At 46.0% G+C, this 17,357-nt stretch overlaps 2 protein-coding genes and 1 long non-coding RNA gene across 3 annotated transcripts in view; 1 reads left to right on the top strand and 2 right to left on the bottom strand.

Moving 5' to 3' along the window:
- LOC117887162 (butyrophilin subfamily 1 member A1-like) overlaps positions 1 to 17,357 on the top strand; it is a 292,990-nt gene that overhangs the window by 162,250 nt on the left and 113,383 nt on the right. The gene's annotated exons all lie outside the window — the stretch shown is intronic.
- LOC117887197 (butyrophilin subfamily 2 member A1-like) overlaps positions 1 to 17,357 on the bottom strand; it is a 305,733-nt gene that overhangs the window by 227,716 nt on the left and 60,660 nt on the right. The gene's annotated exons all lie outside the window — the stretch shown is intronic.
- Positions 13,120 to 15,405, bottom strand: LOC117887231. Its single transcript, XR_004648147.1, has 2 exons — positions 15,338 to 15,405; positions 13,120 to 13,885 (listed from the first exon to the last, which is right to left on the bottom strand). It is a non-coding gene; the product is annotated as an uncharacterized LOC117887231 (long non-coding RNA).

Here is a 17,357-nt window from a genome sequence, read left to right as displayed (position 1 = left end):
AACGATTGCTTTAGGAATAGAATTTTACCAAGCAATGACCTTCAGAGTATTTTTAAAAAGTGTTGTTATAGAGAGATTGGCAATCTTCACTGCAAACTGTGTTAGGAAATAACCTAAAATAAGGAGACGTGTGAAAGGGGAGGAAAAGATACAAAATAAAATAATAAACAAAGGTAACAAAGAGTATAATTACCCTAAGACATTAGGAGGCATTAAAACTATCTACAGACTGGCCACAGACTGTCAGACAACTACAGGGCAGGTCTTCCAGAGCTATGGGTAACTGCATGCCTCTCTGTGGAAGTGCTGTCTTTACTAACTGCTGATCAATAATCCAAACAAAGCTGACATCTGAGAATTGTTGTTATTAAACTAAATAGGCTCGAGAAAACCCTTCTCACTAAACAATAACCACAATAAATGTTTAATCTACCAGTTATTGGTGCTAAGTTAATTATTATGTATCAATTATTAGTTATCAGCCACTGTTAAAGCCCTCAAGAGTTACAGATCTTTGTGAACAATGAAATTCCTGAGACACGCACTCCCCTGGCCGAGCACAGCCAGCCAGTGAGCCTGAGGCTTGTCAGCATCTCAGAGCCCTGCCCACCATGTCTCTCCAGCGAGTCCTTCTTACATCATTCCATGTCATCGCAGCATCACCCGCCCCCACCCCCTGCACAAAGAAGAACCCCACACATAACTAGGCTCTGTGTCTCTGAGCCACATGCTCACATGAGAAACTCCAGCCCCCCTACTTGTACCATGTGAGGAACAGTATTTCCTTTGATCGGTTTGGAATTTGCCTCCTTTCCCATTAATCAAATGCCCCCCGTTCTTGCGTTGTGAGACAGGGAGCTGATCTCCTGCCTCTGTCCCATTCATTGTTTCATGTGCTTTTAGCAAGGCCCCTCTTATTTGCCTTCTGTAAGGGAAACAATCCCAGTCTTTTCTTCCTCTCTCATGTGTCATTCTCCTGGTCCATCTGCAAATCTCTTCTCTTCCTGCTAGATCTGCCTGCCCCTTTGTACACTGTCCCCAAGCACAGCTAGTCACCCAACCCTGTATTCCCACTGAGCACTCAAACCTGTGTGAGTGAATGATCCTGGATGATATGGCCCTGGGGAGCTGGGACCATAACCTTAATGTCTGCTTCCAAAGTCCTGCATAGTTGGGTTTTATGAAATTTGCAGAATCATTATAAAGACAGCATCACATGGGCTGAGTCTGCCAGTCAGTGCTGAGTTAGGTGGTGGATCTGTGACTTTGAAGCTGGAACTGAGACTCAGCAAACTCAACTCACACAGGGCAAACCAGATTACCATTAGATGGGATGGGAACTGCTGTCTCTCCCTGCTGCGCTGGACTGGATTCCAGCTGGTGACCCAGAGGTGCAGACTCTGTAATCCTTTAGCTGCACCCTGAGATATTTCATCCCCAGGAGGTGCTAATGGAAGTGGGGCATCAACAGATATAATTTCCCTCCTGATACAATTAGAACTTTAGCAATGGCCCCATGCTTCTCCCACAAACACATACCACGCTTCACACTGCATCTGGGCACACAGGTCAGGGCTGGTGTTGCTGGGGCTGTGATAAAGGATTTGGATTGTACTGTGAGGAGGTTAATATGCTGTGTGTGTCTGGAGCTGTGATAAAGGATTCAGACTGTACTGTGAGTAGGTTAATATGCTGTGTGTGTCTGGAGCTGTGACCACGCAGAGACTGGCTCTATCTGAGCAAACACACTGGGGGCGGGGGAGGTTGGCAAGGGGTATCAGAATGGCTGAGTGGCTAAGACAGTAGCTGCAATGTTCTATTTTCCCCTGGCCTAGGTGTTCTGGTCCCTGCCATGTTCCTGTATCAGATCAGGACTGGCTACAAAGCTGTGTTATACACACCAGATGTGTTCATCATAAGATCCTTTAATGTTCTGTGCCAGGTCTGGTTGAGGTGTGTTTAAACAAGGGATGTTACATACATTGCCACCTAGTGGCCGAACAGTAAAATACAGCAGTAAAATACTAGACAGCAGTGACTCTGAAAAGGGTTCAGGGGTCATAATGGACAAGTAATTGAACATGAGTTCCCAGTGCGATGCTGGGGCAAAAAGGGCTAAGGTGATCCTGTATACAGAGAGGAGTTGTTTTACCTCTGTCTATGGCACTGGTGAGACCAACCTTACAATGTTGAGTGCAGTTCTCGTGTCCAAAGTGTAAAAGGGATGTTGACAAATTGAAGAAGGTGCAGAAAAGAGTCACAAGAATGATTCAAGGACTGGAGAAAATGCCTGGCAGTGAGAGACATAAGGAGCTCCATCTGTTTAGCTTGTCAAAATGAAGATCAAGAGGAGGAGAAAACAGCAGGTCCTAGACAGTCCTTTAGTCTAGCCAAGAATGGCACAACAATAACCAATGGCTGGAAGCTAAAACTAGACAAATTCCTATTAGAAATAAAGGACACGTATTTAACATATTTCACCAGCAACCACACACTGCACCATAACAACTCTAACTCAGGAACCAATCCATGCAACAAACCTTGATGCCAACTCTGCCCACATATCTACACCAGCGACACCATCACAGGACCTAACCAGATCAGCTACAACATCACCAGTTCATTCACCTGCATGTCCACCAATGTTATATATGCCATCATGTGCCAGCAATGCCCCTCTGCTATGTACATTGGCCAAACTGGACGGTCACTACGTAAAAGGATAAATGGACACAAGTCAGATATCAGGAATGGCAATATACAAAAATCTGTAGGAGAACACTTCAACCTCCCTGGCCACACAATAGCAGATGTAAAGGTAGCCATCTTACACCAAAAAAACTTCAGGACCAGACTCCAAAGAGAAACTGCTGAGCTTCAGTTCATTTGCAAATTTGACACCATCAGATCAGGATTAAACAAAGACTGTGAATGGCTAGCCAACTACAGAAGCAGTTTCTCCTCCCTTGGTGTTCACACTTCAACTGCTAGCAGAGTACCTCACCCTCCCTGATTGAACTAACCTCGTTATCTCCATACTGCTTCTTGCCAGCATATTTATACCTGCCCCTGGAAATTTCCATTACATGCATCCGACGAAGTGGGCATTCACCCATGAAAGCTTATGCTCCTATACATCCGTTAGTCTTAAAGGTGCCACAGGACTCTCTGTTGCTTTTTACAGATCCAGACTAACACGGCTACCCCTCTGATATTTAACAGTGAGGGTCATTAACCATTGGAATAAACTACCAAGGAAAGTGGTGGATCCCAGAAAGGCAGACTGGACACCTTTCCGCAAGATGCTTTAGTCAGTTATTGTGCTCAATACCCGAGTAACTGGGTGACATTTTCCCCCCCGCTCCCTGTCCCCTGACCGCCCCTGGAACCACCATCCCTGACTGCCCCCCGCCGCCCAATCCAACCCCTCCTCTCATTCCTGACTGCCCCCCTGGGAATCCCTGTCCCATCCAACCACCCCTTCTCCCTGACTGCTCCCCTGGGGAACCCCTGCCCCCATTCAAGCCCCCTGTTCCCCACCCTCTGACTGCCCCGACCTCTATCCACACCCCCGCCCCCCACCACACTCCCAAACTTCCCTGCCCTCTATCCACTCCTATCCCCCGCTCCATGCCCCCTTACCGTGTTGCCTGGAGCACCGGTGGCTGGTGGTGCTACAGCCGCAGCGCCCAGCTGGAGACAGCCATGCCACCGTGCTGCACAGAGCACTGGGTCAGGCCGGGCTCTGCAGCTGCGCTGCCCCAGGAGCTCACAGCCCCACCACACAGAGCATTGCGCTGGTGGCACAGTTAGCTGAAGCTGCGGGGGAGGAGCTGGGGACTAGCCTCCCGGGCCAGGAGCTCAGGGGCCGGGCAGAAGGGCCCCGCGGGGTGGATGTGGCCTGTGGGCCATAGTTTGCCTACCTCTGGACTAGATGATCTAATGGCTCCTTCTGGCCTTTAAATATATGACTCTATAAATAAGAGGTGTCCTGTAACTTGGCTTTACCTAGCTTGTAATGGTTTGCATTGAGGGATATGACACTTTCACAGCTCTCATCACTTTATAACAAACATTTGTTATACATTTGACTATAACAAGGTTTAAAAGAGAACTGGATAAATTCATGGTGGTTAAGTCCATTCATGGCTATAAGCTAGGATCGGTAAGGAATGGTGTCCCTAGCCTCTGTTTGTCAGAGGGTGGAGATGGATGGCAGGAGAGAGATCACTTGATGATTACCTGTTAAGTTCACTCCCTCTGGGGCACCTGGCATTGACCACTGTCTGTAGACAGGATACTGGGCTGGATGGACCTTTGGTCTGACCCAGTACGGCCATTCTTACGTTCTTATGTTCTTCTTATGTAATGGAGTAGTAACTTAGCTATATTTAAGGTTGAGACTCACTGTTTGACAGAGAACTTTTTGGAGTGCCATAAAATCCACATTTTACTCAGATTGTCTTGAAAATTGCTTAGCTTCTTGTGGGCCTGGGGTAGCGGTAACGATCCAAATGTAAATTGGGGTCATTTGAGCACGGAGATGCTGTAATGCTTTATTTTCTGGTTGTCAGAGTTTCAGTGTGGTGAACTTAGCATTACGGAAGGGCACAAGGCATCAGTAGGAAACATTAACTTGTGTTAATGATATTTGGGAGCATTGAATGGACTATTGGGACTTAGCAGGGTTCTTAGCAGGGGGGCTGTAGGGTAGGGTTCTTCTTTTTTTGGTCTGTATTCTTACAGACATACTTGATAGCTATTTTGAAATAAATTACCAAAATAATTGAAACTGGCATGATTATATTGTGTTATTTTGACAAATAAAATATGCAGAATTTTAAAATCTAGTGTGCAGAATTTTTAATTTTTTGGCACAGAATTCCCCCAGGACTAAAGAATTCCCGGAACAGCTTTCTGATGAGGGAAGTCCAGAATGAGTGATTACTGATATTGGAGCTATGCTTGTCTACACACTAAGTGACCCATGTAATCAATATTACCATTGTTCCTGGAATAACATTGGGGGAAGAAGGCATTGAACAGTGAAAACAACCATGCTGGACCTATAGTTGTGATTCACTTCCTCATTCTTGGGCCTCCCCAGAAGGCCCCAAATTATTACAAGAGAATGTGGCACTGCCCTTTGCTAATGCAGGCTTTTAAGGCTTATTCCATTGGCGTGAACAATGGATGGGTAGGAAAGGGCAGGTGGGGAAACTATTCAGACCACACAGTAGGGTCCCCAATGGTGTTTATCAGTGGTGTGTCTTGGGGCCACAGAAAATGTGTCCATATGCCGGTATACTCAGGTTGGCACCCCTGATCAGTGAAAACTTCATTGTTGTCAATGCTGGGTAAGCTGGCCACATGAGGGAAACTCTTCACTGATATTTTTCTCACAATCCTCCTTTCATTTTTCATTGGTGCAAAAAATTCCACCCAGCTGTAAATAGGAGCCTTTCCTTTTATTTCAAAGGGCTTTGGACAAAATCCTTGGATGTTTGATAATAATAATCTGGGTCAAAACAAGAGATTCCTTGTTGGTGGTCGCAAAGGGGCCTTTCCAAGATGGAACCAGCTTCTTGCACTTGTTTGTGAGTTTCCAGTGGCTGTAGGGACAGACTTTCTCTCCATCCCACACTCCCCGTAGGTAGCTTTCTGATCTTGTTATTGGTTTTGGCTTGTGCATTTTTTTTAGTTGATTGTATGCTCATATCGAATTAAAGGGAAATAAAACTACTGCAGGAGACAAGAATTTACATAAGAGATTTCTAGCCCTGTGTTTAGATAAGCACAGGAGATATCTCTCTAGTACAAACATAGTGTATGTTCCTCATGCCTGTCCACTTAGCTGTAATTATGACTAACACAATAAGCTAATACCTGTTACTGTTTTTCTCTCCCTCCTTTTGTCTCCATTATTTGATTTTTGGAAACAGCCCTGATCTTGTTCCTGAGTATACAGAGATGAAGGAGAGGGTTTATTAACAGGCTCACTAATCTTCTTCCTTATTGTGACACTGAATAGCCTTCTCCTGAAGAAATTAGGGTACAAACGAGGGTAACACACAGCAGTGCAGCAGTGACTTACTGTTAATAGCTGGGAATCATACATCACACATGTGATTTTCTTTTTTTGTATGCATATGTCATGCTTGCCAGAATACAGGAACTCTCCTAGGGATGTGTGGAGAAGGGAACATTTGTGTCCTTCTGAACAAAGGCAAAGACAACAGATCTAGCTCACAATCTCACTGAACATTTATGCTGTCGATCCTGGTGTAACCCCTCTGCCAAGTGGGGTCAGCAGCAACAAGGGCCAGGTCCAATATCTAGGGGTTCCTCTTAACAATGCAAAACAGAACTGGCTCAATTCTGGGAAAACTGAACCCCACCCCTGGGCGCCTCTAAGAAGCAATACTTCCCCTCTCACAACCACTGAGTCTGTGTATAACAAAAACAAAACCAACGATTTATTAAAAGGGAGAGGGAACCTAGCAATTGGGGAAAACACCACAACCATAATTCAAAAGCAAGTAACGCTAAGTAAACACCCACCTCAGAGTTCATTGGCCAGTGGCCTTTTCCTCAGTTTTCCACCTTGTGGGGTGAGAGTGTGACAAACAAACGTCCCTTTACACCCCACTCCCCACCCCCTCTGCTGCACCCCACTCACAGATGGTCAGTGAAATCCCAGAATTCACTGCCAAGCAATGCCTCTGCTACTGCCACTGCCCCTGCTCACCCCTCCATTGCTCTCTGCCACTGCTTGCTGCTTGCTTGATGCTGTTATCTCTGCCACTGCCTGTTGCTTGCTGCCCTCTTTACTACACTCATCACTGAAACTGCTCAGCTCTCCTCGGCTCTCTGCCACCGTTCTCTGTTGCTGCTTGCTGCTCACTGCCATCTTTCCCACTCTCACCACTGCCATCTCTGCCACGGCTAAACCCTGCAGCGATGGCTACTGCTACCGCTTGCTGCTCGCTGACACCTTGGCACTGCCCTGGTCTGAGGTTCCACCACTTAGCCCAGTTCTTAGTGATTTCAGTAGGTAGTGGGGAACCTCACTGCTACTGCAGCCTCTGCATTGGCTTTCACTGCAACACGGTCCCCACGCTAGATGTAAGACTATGCCCTAGACCCCCATTCCAGATTGTTAAGTCTAAAACAGAGTGCGAGGAGTTACAGAGAGATTTCACAAAACTGGGTGACTGGTCAACAAAATAGAAGATTAAATTAAATTCTGATAAGTGCAAAATAATGCACATGGGCAAAAACAATCCCAACTACACATATACAATGATGGGGTCTAAATTAGCTGTTACCACCCAAGAGTCACCATGGATAGTTCCCTGAAAACTTCTTCTCACTGCCCACCAGTGGTTAAAAAGGTTAACAGTATGTTAGGAACTGTTAGGAAAGGGATAGAAAATAAAACAGAAAATATCATAATGCCTCGATAAAATCCATACTCCTATCAGATCTTGAATACAATGTCCAGTTCTGGTCGCTCCATCTCAAAAAGGATATAGTGGAACTGAAAAAAGTTCAGACAAGGGCAACAAAGATGATCCAAAGTATGGAACAGCTGCCATACGAGGAAAGACTAAAAAGATCAGGGCTGTTCAGTTTAGAAAAGAGACAAATATAGGGCTGCCAACTCTCCTGATGAAACTAATAGGCTGCAGAATTACTATAAGCAAGAGGAAGTACTTTTTCACATAATGGACAATTAGCCTCTGGAACTCATTGCCACCAGATATTCTTATGGCCAAAAGAATAACGGGGTTTAAAAAGAATTGCAGAAGTTCCTGGAAGATAGGTCCATCAGTGGCTATTAGCCAAGATGGTCAGGGATGCAAACCCCTTCTCGGGGTGACCCTAAACCTATGACAGCCAGAAGCCAGGACTGGAAGACAGGGGTGGATCACTCCATAATTGCCCTGTTCTGATCACTCCTCCAGAAGCTCTGGTATGGGCTGCTATCAAAGAAAAGACACAGGGCTATATGGACCATTGGTTTGACCCAGTATGACCATTCTTATGTTCTCACCGTCAGCCCTACCCACACTCTCTCCACAGCAGGCCAGGGGCTATTTCACACTCTGCTGCTGCCAGTGCGGTTGATGGAAGCCCTTTCCCCACCGTACTCTGCACCGTGTCCCCTGGCCCTTAGCTGTGATGACTCCCCTCCTGTATGACAGCTGCTGCTGTTGGGAGACAGTAGCCTGCTCCAGAGGCAAGCACCCAGCTGCCTCCTGGGCTCTGTCTCACCAGGGGAGCCTGGCCCTTGTCCCCCTTCCAGGGGCATTCTCACTTGCAGTGCTGTGGGCTGCCACCTGCCCGGCGCCCAGGTACCGGCATCTCACAGATCATCTCTCTCCCAGTTTCCCCAAGGCCGATTGAACAGCGCATTATGTGGGGGTGCTGCCTCCCCTCCCCACTGAACTTGCCAGCTCTTTCCATCTCCAGATCAGGTGTCCGTGCTCCATAACCCAGTCCTGTCTCGCCTATGAACTGGGACTTCCTCCTCTGTCTCACTCATCTCTCCTCTGGGGCCCCGACCTGCCTCTGCTCTGTGTGCTCCTGTCCATTCCTCCTCCGTCTTGCTCATCTCTCCTCTGGGGCCCAGGCCTTCCCACTGGCTGCTGTCTCGTGTTCCCTGTGGTCCACTCACTGGACTGCAGGATCCCTTCTGGTCTCTTGCCTCCCACAGTGCAAGAACTGTCTTCACTTCTGCTTCCTTCACTCTCCCCAGCTGGTTAAAGCCTCCTCCTCCTGTCCCTAGGGCATCCACGATCACAAGGGCTGTCAGTAGCACCTGGGCCCTGCGTACTCACGGCTGCACCTGGGGATCACTTTAGCACCCGTGGACCATGTCCAGCTTGTCCTCTGAGCCTGCATGCCAGGGAAAGGACACCCTGGTAGCTGTTGGCCCCCCTGACCCACGTGGCCTTGCACCCCCACTGCCATTCAGCCCCTGACTCAGCGCTATCACCCCACTAATTCCCGAATCCGTGCCCCAGTCGGTGTCCCCTACTAGCCATTCTGAACCCCAGCCTGTGATCCACCCAGCAGCCCCATGTGCCCTGTCTGTCCTAACCTGGCTCTGAGGGCAGGGTGCTCTGATGAACTTCTACTCCTGGGGGGATTCTGTGACACTGCGCATGCCCAGAATTTTTTTTTTCCTGCAGAAAATACATTCTGCTCAAGAAGTTCTGCAGTTTCACCTTTTGCCCACCAGAAGCCGCTGTGGTCCTAGAAAGCCAGCTATTATAGCCACATGCTGCCGGACCATGGTGGCCTCTGGTGAGCAAAAGGCAGAACTGCAGCACTTCTCAGGCAGAATATATTTTCTCTGGGGAAAAGAAATCTGCACCAGACATGAATTCTGCACATGGGCAGTGGCACAGAATTCCTCCAGGAGTAGGAATTGGTAGTCTGCATTATTAACTACCTTTTAAACTCCACCCTTGAGTTCTGGCTGCTGTGAACATTTCAGAACTGCTCCCTATTGTGTAGAGAGCAAAAGACACAACACTTCCCTTCCCTTCCAGGAAATTCCTTGAGCTGGGGATGCTGTAACTTGACTTGCCAAGCAGGACTCCATGAAGGAAAATGGCCACCTTGATCCATCGGAGCAGAGGATTATGAGATTTGTCTAAGAACTCCCAGAATTGCAGGTGGTAGGGGCAGGGCTTCATGAAAATTATCCAGGATGCTGTGCATTCTAATGGGATTCACTTTCTTTCTCTCCTTAGCAATCCACTACCTCTCTTTACCATAAGACAGTTACACACACACTTAATAATTTCAAATGCCTTTTTTATGAATAACACTCCAAAAATAATCTGTTATGTCGCTGCAGTTACAATGCACCCGCACCAGACCAACATCCCTAGCAAGTGATTTATTATTTCCCCTTTAAAAGGAAGACTGTAACACAGGGCCTAGACCCAAAAATATATATAATAGCTTACAAAATAAATACAAGGATTGGGACTTTCGACTATTAGATCTTCCACTTTCACATAGGCTCACCCTGGATATTATATTGACAATTGAATAAAACATTTAGATCTATAGTACAACCAGGTGTTTCAGCACCTGTACTACTGAGCACAGACACAGCTTCAAATAAATCAGATTTGACAATTGCAGTCGCTGTTAGGCTCGTACACTGTGTTAGGTTCAATGATGTGTAGGCAGGTCTGAATGAGCCCTCCCCCCCGACATCTAGCGCTGAGCTGGACGAGAAGACTTCAGGAACAGACTGTATTTGTATAAATACAACTACTCTGTGTAGGTGTGTACCAGGGGGAACTGCTTCAACAAAGTGATCCATTTTGGCTGGTTTTGGGTTCCAAATCACTTTATTACTGAATGCAGGGGTAGTGAAATGTTGTTATCCTTATTGTATGAGTAATGGGCAGTGGAATTGTGCTTAGCCTGCCTGAATGAGGGGCTCACCCTCAGCTACCTCACTTACTAAGCAGGGGTAGGGAGGCCAACTGCTAGTGTAACAGAAAAGAATGGCTGTAGGTAGGATCTGTCTGAAGAATTCTTCTAGACATTATTTAACTCTTCCATTTAAAGACAAAGCTGATTGGACTCAGTTGGGAGTCTTTGTTGTGTGAAGTAATCACTAGAATTAAAATGACTAATACCTGGCAGCTGACAGTGTGAACACACAGCAGCGTTTCCCTGCTCCGCTCTCTGAGGAGTGCTGTAACTCCCGGCGTTGCAGGAGTTGATACAGGATATCATGCAAGGCAAATGTCCTTCTTGGATTGGACTTAACTTTACAAGCACTGCAATGAAGTGGATCTGAGTGGATGGCATCTTTCCCCATGTTAAATACATCTGAAGTGTTTTTAAACATTAGCCAAGCGAATTGTTTATCATTATCTGTATTTATTACTGCTGCACAATAAAGCCTCTGATCAACTATAACAAGTGCACATGTGACACAGGGCAGTAAAGACTTCTATTGCCCGTTGTGCTGGAACAGTGTATTTATGCAAGTTTTCAGTTGCAGAAGTTTGGCCTGTATTTATTTACTTGCGAAAAACACCAAAAGTTAGATTCTGACTGTGTGGAGACATCAGCTACTATAGAAACCACATTATAACGTTTACTTTGCTTACTATATATGGGATTATAATAAAAATGTCATAGGAAAGATCCAAATGATAATTCTAGCCTGTGTTCTTGCACATAGGTTGTTAAATCCTGGGAAGTGCTGGGAGCAGATTTAATTGGGCTATATCCAGTACCACAGAAGCGATACCAGTTTGTACTGACAGCTACAGATGATTTTTCAAAATAGTGAGAAGAATTTCCACTGAGTAGTTTGGGTTTGGAAGGTGTGACGTTCTCTAAATGAACTATGACCGTATACATCATTATTGCAACCACTGTCATATAGTTGCAACAAATCTTGTACAAAGATGGTCAAGTAAGATATCTATGAAAAGGTTGTAGTTTGCTGATTGTGATTAAACTACTTGTATGTGTGTAGCATTTATGTATTTGAAGTTATGAGTATTGGCTATGTATCTGTATTTCAATGTGTTTGATTCTAAGTAGTGAAGCATTTGGCCAGCTCATTGAGAAGGGACTATTCAGATTAAGTGCCCCATCAGGAAACACTTAACTGACAATGGACCCTATGAGACTTCAATCCACATCTGATCAGCCTTCCTGGGAATGTTCAAAAGTAGCATGTGAGCAATGGCTGCCACCTGCAAAGAACTGAATCATGCATGGACATGTGACTTGCCCATGTGACTTCAAACGCCATCTTCTGCTGTGATTTTCCACAGTAAGAACAATAGGGATCTTCCACATAGTAGAGGATATAAAAAGGCCCTAGAAGCCCCTCCATTTTGTCTTCAGACCTGCTTCTGATCTCTGGAGGAACTTTGCTACAAACTGAAGCTCTAAACAAAGGACTGAAGGACCCATCCAAATCTGTGGGTGTACTCCAGAGACTTGATTTGAGCCAGCAGTTTATTCCATCACTACTATAAGCCTGAACCAAGAACTTTTCAATTGTATGTATTTGATTCCTTTAACCGATTTTAACTCTCATCTATATTTCTTTCTTTTTATGAATAAACTGTTAGATTTTACATCCTAAAAGATTGGCGAAATCGTGATTTTTGGGTAAGATTTGATTTTTATATTGACTTGGGTTTTGTGGCTGATTCTTTGGGATCAGAACCTTTAATTGGGGACACTGGTTTTCATAATCAGTCATCCCTATAAGGAGTGCTACTGGTGGTACAAGGGAACTGGGGTACCTGAGGGAATTGCCTGTATGACTTCTGGTTAGCCAGTGGGGTGAAACCGAAGTCCTCTCTGTTTGGCTGGTTTGGTGTGCCTGAGAGGTGGAGAACCACTAGCCTGAGGCTGTGACTTCCCTGTTTCTCAGCAAATTGCCCTGAATTGGTACTCTCAGTAGGTGTCCCATGAGAGCACCCCTTGTTACAGAAGGGCAGAGGGGATCACTTGCACCTGTAGGGAGCCTGGTGAGGTCACTAGCTCAGCATTGAGAAGAAAGCAGCAGTATAAAAGGCTGAACCAGGGAGCAGGAAGTGGGCTCCTCGAACTGCTGCTATTCTGTGATGCACCATGAAAGGTAATAAAGACACTTGGTGGAGGTTCCCTGGCAGACTGGAGGCTGCTTACCTCACACAGAGGTTTGCCAGCCCAGGGTGGCTGGAACTGAGGGGGAGCCCATTCATAGTTAGACATATAAAAATGAACATTGTCTGCAATCTCTTCATGACACCTCATGCTGTAAATTGTGAGTGACAACACATTTTTATGTCTTGTCAGATAGTAAAAACCATATTGTATATTAACCTATTTGCCAACATATTTTCTCATGTAATAACACAATGAGATTGGATAAGAAGCCACAGTAATTACACATAATTCAGTGAGAAATAGGGAAAGGAATGCAGATATTCTGAAGGAAATTTTAGGGAAAAATTATCTATTTTTAGATTAACATTTCCCTGTGTTAAATTCTAGGAAAAAACACATAGCTTCAGCAGTCCATTCCACGTAGACACCAGCAGACTGGATAAAAACACAAATGAATCCATCAAAAGATAACTTTAGGGTGTTTATTTTAAAATAATCAAAGTAAGTTTAGGGCACTCTGACATGATTGGCATATCGTGAATAAATTTTCAAAACTGAATTATTACATTGAAAATGTTCATAATGCATCACGTTAAAAACAAAAAGTAGTCCAAGCAGTGCCATGCGATGTGCCTGTCCTCATACTCTGCTCAGCTAGCTCTTCAAGAAATTAGTTCAATGTCTAATTTGAAGGAATTAGATCAATGTCACTATTTTTACAGAGTATTCCTGAAGATGGTGGACAGAACCGAGAGGAACTGAGATTAACTTCCTGGAGCAACTTTATTTTCTTTGTACTCTAAACCTCACATGACAACAAAATGTCACCCTTTTGACTGATTTATGGCTGAGAAGAAAGGTTTCCTAATAAAGCATCACCAAATTCCATGTTATGTGTCATCAAGTGCCAGTGTCTCTAATACAATTAGCTTAATTTATGATGATTCAGTAAAGGAATACAACCCCGTCTCTGTTTCTTTACCAAAATACATTTGTTTCATCCTTAGAACCAAGAACATAAAGAGCCCAGCAGTACATTGAAATCAACAGTGGACACTGACAGTACATTGCCTGCAAATAATATTTCTAAAGAAAAATAAACTAAGAAAAGGATATTGTAGAAAAGATTTCTATATATAGGAAGATAGCATTTGAGGTTCGGGACCGTGTTTTCTTGATGTGAGAACAAGAAAGGAAGTGTCACATCTTGATTACCGATTATATGAAGCTAGAAAGTTAAAAATCACATGAATTAATATTAACAGAAGTTCAAAGACTATTTTATAATCTTGTGTGAGTTAACTTAAATATATTGCTTAATTAATTCTATCATTTTTTCACCAATTAATTGTCAAAGGTGTGGTGCAGGGGGTGGGTGTATGTGCCCTGCCTTCCAGAGAGAACCAGTCAAGACAATAAATAGAGGCAAAGAGAGCAAGAGCAGCTGCACATGTGTGTAGTTGTGATGTTTATGACACATGTACACATTGTAACTGAACAACCCAGTCTGACAATTTAATAATTTTTTTTGTTAAGATAAATATTTTGGATTTCTTGAAATTCCACAGCTGAACTACAAATTACACTATTTAGAGAAGTTAAACTTTAATATAGATTTGAGGGAAGAATTTAAAAAAATAATGTAAATAATTCCATTTCTAAAAATATGTTTAGATACTTGTTTTTGAAATGCTGTTGAAATGTAAATGAAAATGTTCTTGCATTTATACATTTTGACAATAATATTTTCTAAATTAGAATAATCTTTTTTCTTTCATATTTTACATTGAGATTTCACAGGAATAGAATATTCTGACAGGAGTCAATAATCCCTGTCCATCACCACCTGCTACCCCTGGGACAGAGGATGGGGAAAGGTGAGGGCAGCAAAAAACATCAGCTGTCTGGCAGTATTTCTTACCAGCATCACCCTGTGCCAGGGGTGGAGCAAACACAGAGGGAGGGGGGAAAATCTGTCTGGCTCCTTCCAGCAAGTGCGACCCATTCACCCAGCCTGGACTGGGGTTGCCAGGTGTCCGGTTCTCGATTGGAACCTCCAGTTGAAAAGGGAAACTGGCAGCATGTGGTCAGCACAAAATGTCCAGTTACCTGCAGTAACTGGCCTCCACCACTGGAGGGGCTGGAAGAGCAGCAGCGCTGGGAGGGGCCAGTCTGTGTTGTGGGGTCACTGTCAGGGACAGAGATTCCCTCCGGTCTGAGCTGGGACTGGGCAGATTTTCAGGGGAGCCACGTTTGTACCCCCAGCACTGTAACCAGGACTGAAATAAGGGTGGAGCATCCCGGAGAAGGTGTCAGTGAAAGTGAAGAGACGGGACCTGTCAGTCACATTGTAAAACGAGACCTCGCCCGCCTCATAGTCCAGGAAAATCCCCACCCGGCTGGGCCTGATGCTCACGGGGAGGGGGGTCGAGGGGGAGGTGAGGGCCTGGTATACCCCACCCTTCAGCCACACAACCCAGTATCCATCCTCAGGTGTGAGTGTGACCTTCCCCTTCCTGCTCACAGATTCCCTACAAACCCCCAGGTACCAGCCTATCTTGCCTCCCACCTCCACCTCCCAGTAACGCCTCCCGCCCGCGAACCCCTCAGCGCCCAGGACCCAGATATCATGCTCAAATCCCTCAGACTTGTTGGGCGGATCCCAGTTTTCGTGTCTCACATGTTTCCGATCCGCAGACAGGACGAGGTTGGGATGAGCTGTGCCTGGATCCAGAGTCACGTCCACTGGGGAGAGAGTCACAGAGTCAGTGCTGGGGGCAGGGGCTGGTCACTGGGATCAAAGGGAAATTAACCTGCATTCCCCTCACTCACCATGGTGCCTGCCCCTTCTTTCGCACGCACCCCTGGCACCTTCCCCTTAGTTCTCCCCCCTGCCCCTTCCCTCGCCCTCTGTCCTCCTGACACCAGCACCCCTCACCACCCCTCTTTTTTTTTTTTGCGACCAGGGGCTGCTAGCAGAGAGTTTCTCAAGGGAGTGAAGGAGGAGCAAATACAACACCCTTGGGGTAAGTGACTGTCTGTAGTGTGTGCTTGTTTGTGTTTGGGGGTTACTCCCTGTGTGCTGAATCGGTTTGTTTGTTTTGTTGTTTGAAGGACCCTTTGCTGTGGCTGGCAGTTGGAAGCTGTGAGCTTCAAAGGAAGGTTTGAAAGCTAGAAGCCTCTGTTAATTGGCTGAGCCTTAGTCAGTGGGCAGGGCTATCAAGCAGGCCAGGGCTTTATAAAGGGGCTGCTAACAGGGAGTTTCGCAAGGGAGTTGGGAAGGGGGCAAGGGCCCCTTGCTGTTGTTTTTGCTGTAAAACCTATAAACTAAACTACAGTCAAAACTTCTTGCTTTAAACAACCCCTTCAGTAACTAGAAGACTATGCAGGCAGAAGCCCAGCAGCAGAATGGGGGCTATCCAGTTTATTGCGCTGAGTGTGGCATGTACGATTACCTGTCCTGTGGGCGGGTGGCGTATGTGTGCAAGCGGTGCAAGGAGCTCCTGGTCCTCAGAGACCGTGTACGGGCTTTGGAGGCCAGGGTGGCAGAACTGGAGGAGATAAGGGAGGCAGAGAGGTATGTTGATGAGGCTTTCCGGGACACTGTAGAATTGTCCCACCTCCAGTCAGACAGCCCCTGCGCTGTTGAGGAGGATGAAAGGCTCAGGGAAGCAGAGCAGTCTACGGGAGCAGAGGGAAACCTTCCCATAGTTGGGACCCTCCTTCCAGATGGTGTTGGGGTATCCTCTCGCACTGAGGTTACCTCTCTGGGGGAGGGAACTCCAGTTACGAGGAAAAGGCAGGTGTTAGTAATGGGAGATTCGATCATTAGAAACATAGATAGCTGGGTTTGTGATGACCGGGAGAACTGTATGGTGGCTTGCCTGCCTGGTGCGAAGGTTGCGGATCTCTCGAGGCATCTAGATAGACTTATGTGTAGTGCTGGGGAGGAGTTGGTGGTCGTGGTACATGTAGGTACCAATGACATAGGGAAGGGTAGGAGAGACGTCCTGGAGGCCAAATTTAGGCTTCTAGGGAAGAGACTGAAATCCAGGACCTCTATGGTGGCATTCTCAGAAATGCTCCCAGTTCCACGCACAGGCCCAGGTAGGCAGGCAGAGCTTCAGAGTCTCAATGCGTGGATGAGACGATGGTGTAGAGAGGAGGGGTTTACATTCATTAGGAACTGGGGAAACTTTTGGGATGGGGGGAGCCTATACAGGAAGGATGGGCTCCACCTAAACCAAAGTGGAACCAGACTGCTGGCACTAAACATTAAAAAGGTTGTAGAGCAGTTTTTAAACTAGGAGATGGGGGAAAGCCGACTGCTGCAGAGGAGCATGTGGATCGGACAGAGACTTCTCTTAGAGGAGAGTCTCCTTACTGAGGAGGTTAGACAGGCCTGTGACCAGGGCAGACCCAGAAAACAGAAGGGTGTGCTGTCTACCGGGCGCTAAAATACGGGATGTGGACCTGCGGTTGAAAAGGATCCTAAAAGGAGCAGGTAAGAACCCCTTGATCATCCTTCACGTAGGAACGAATGACACGGATAGGTTCTCACTAGAGAGACTCAAGGGAGATTATGCCAGGCTGGGGAAGACACTTAAGGAAATCGAGGCTCAGATTATCTTCAGTGGGATTCTGCCTGTTCCTAGAGAAGGGCAGCAAAGGGCTGACAGAATTGTGAGGATCAATAGCTG

Source organism: Trachemys scripta, chromosome 14, assembly GCF_013100865.1.
Source record: "Trachemys scripta elegans isolate TJP31775 chromosome 14, CAS_Tse_1.0, whole genome shotgun sequence".
NCBI classification, from domain to species: Eukaryota; Metazoa; Chordata; order Testudines; family Emydidae; genus Trachemys; species Trachemys scripta.
Note: the sequence above shows the minus strand (reverse complement) of the source record. Positions and strands in the feature narration are given on the sequence as shown.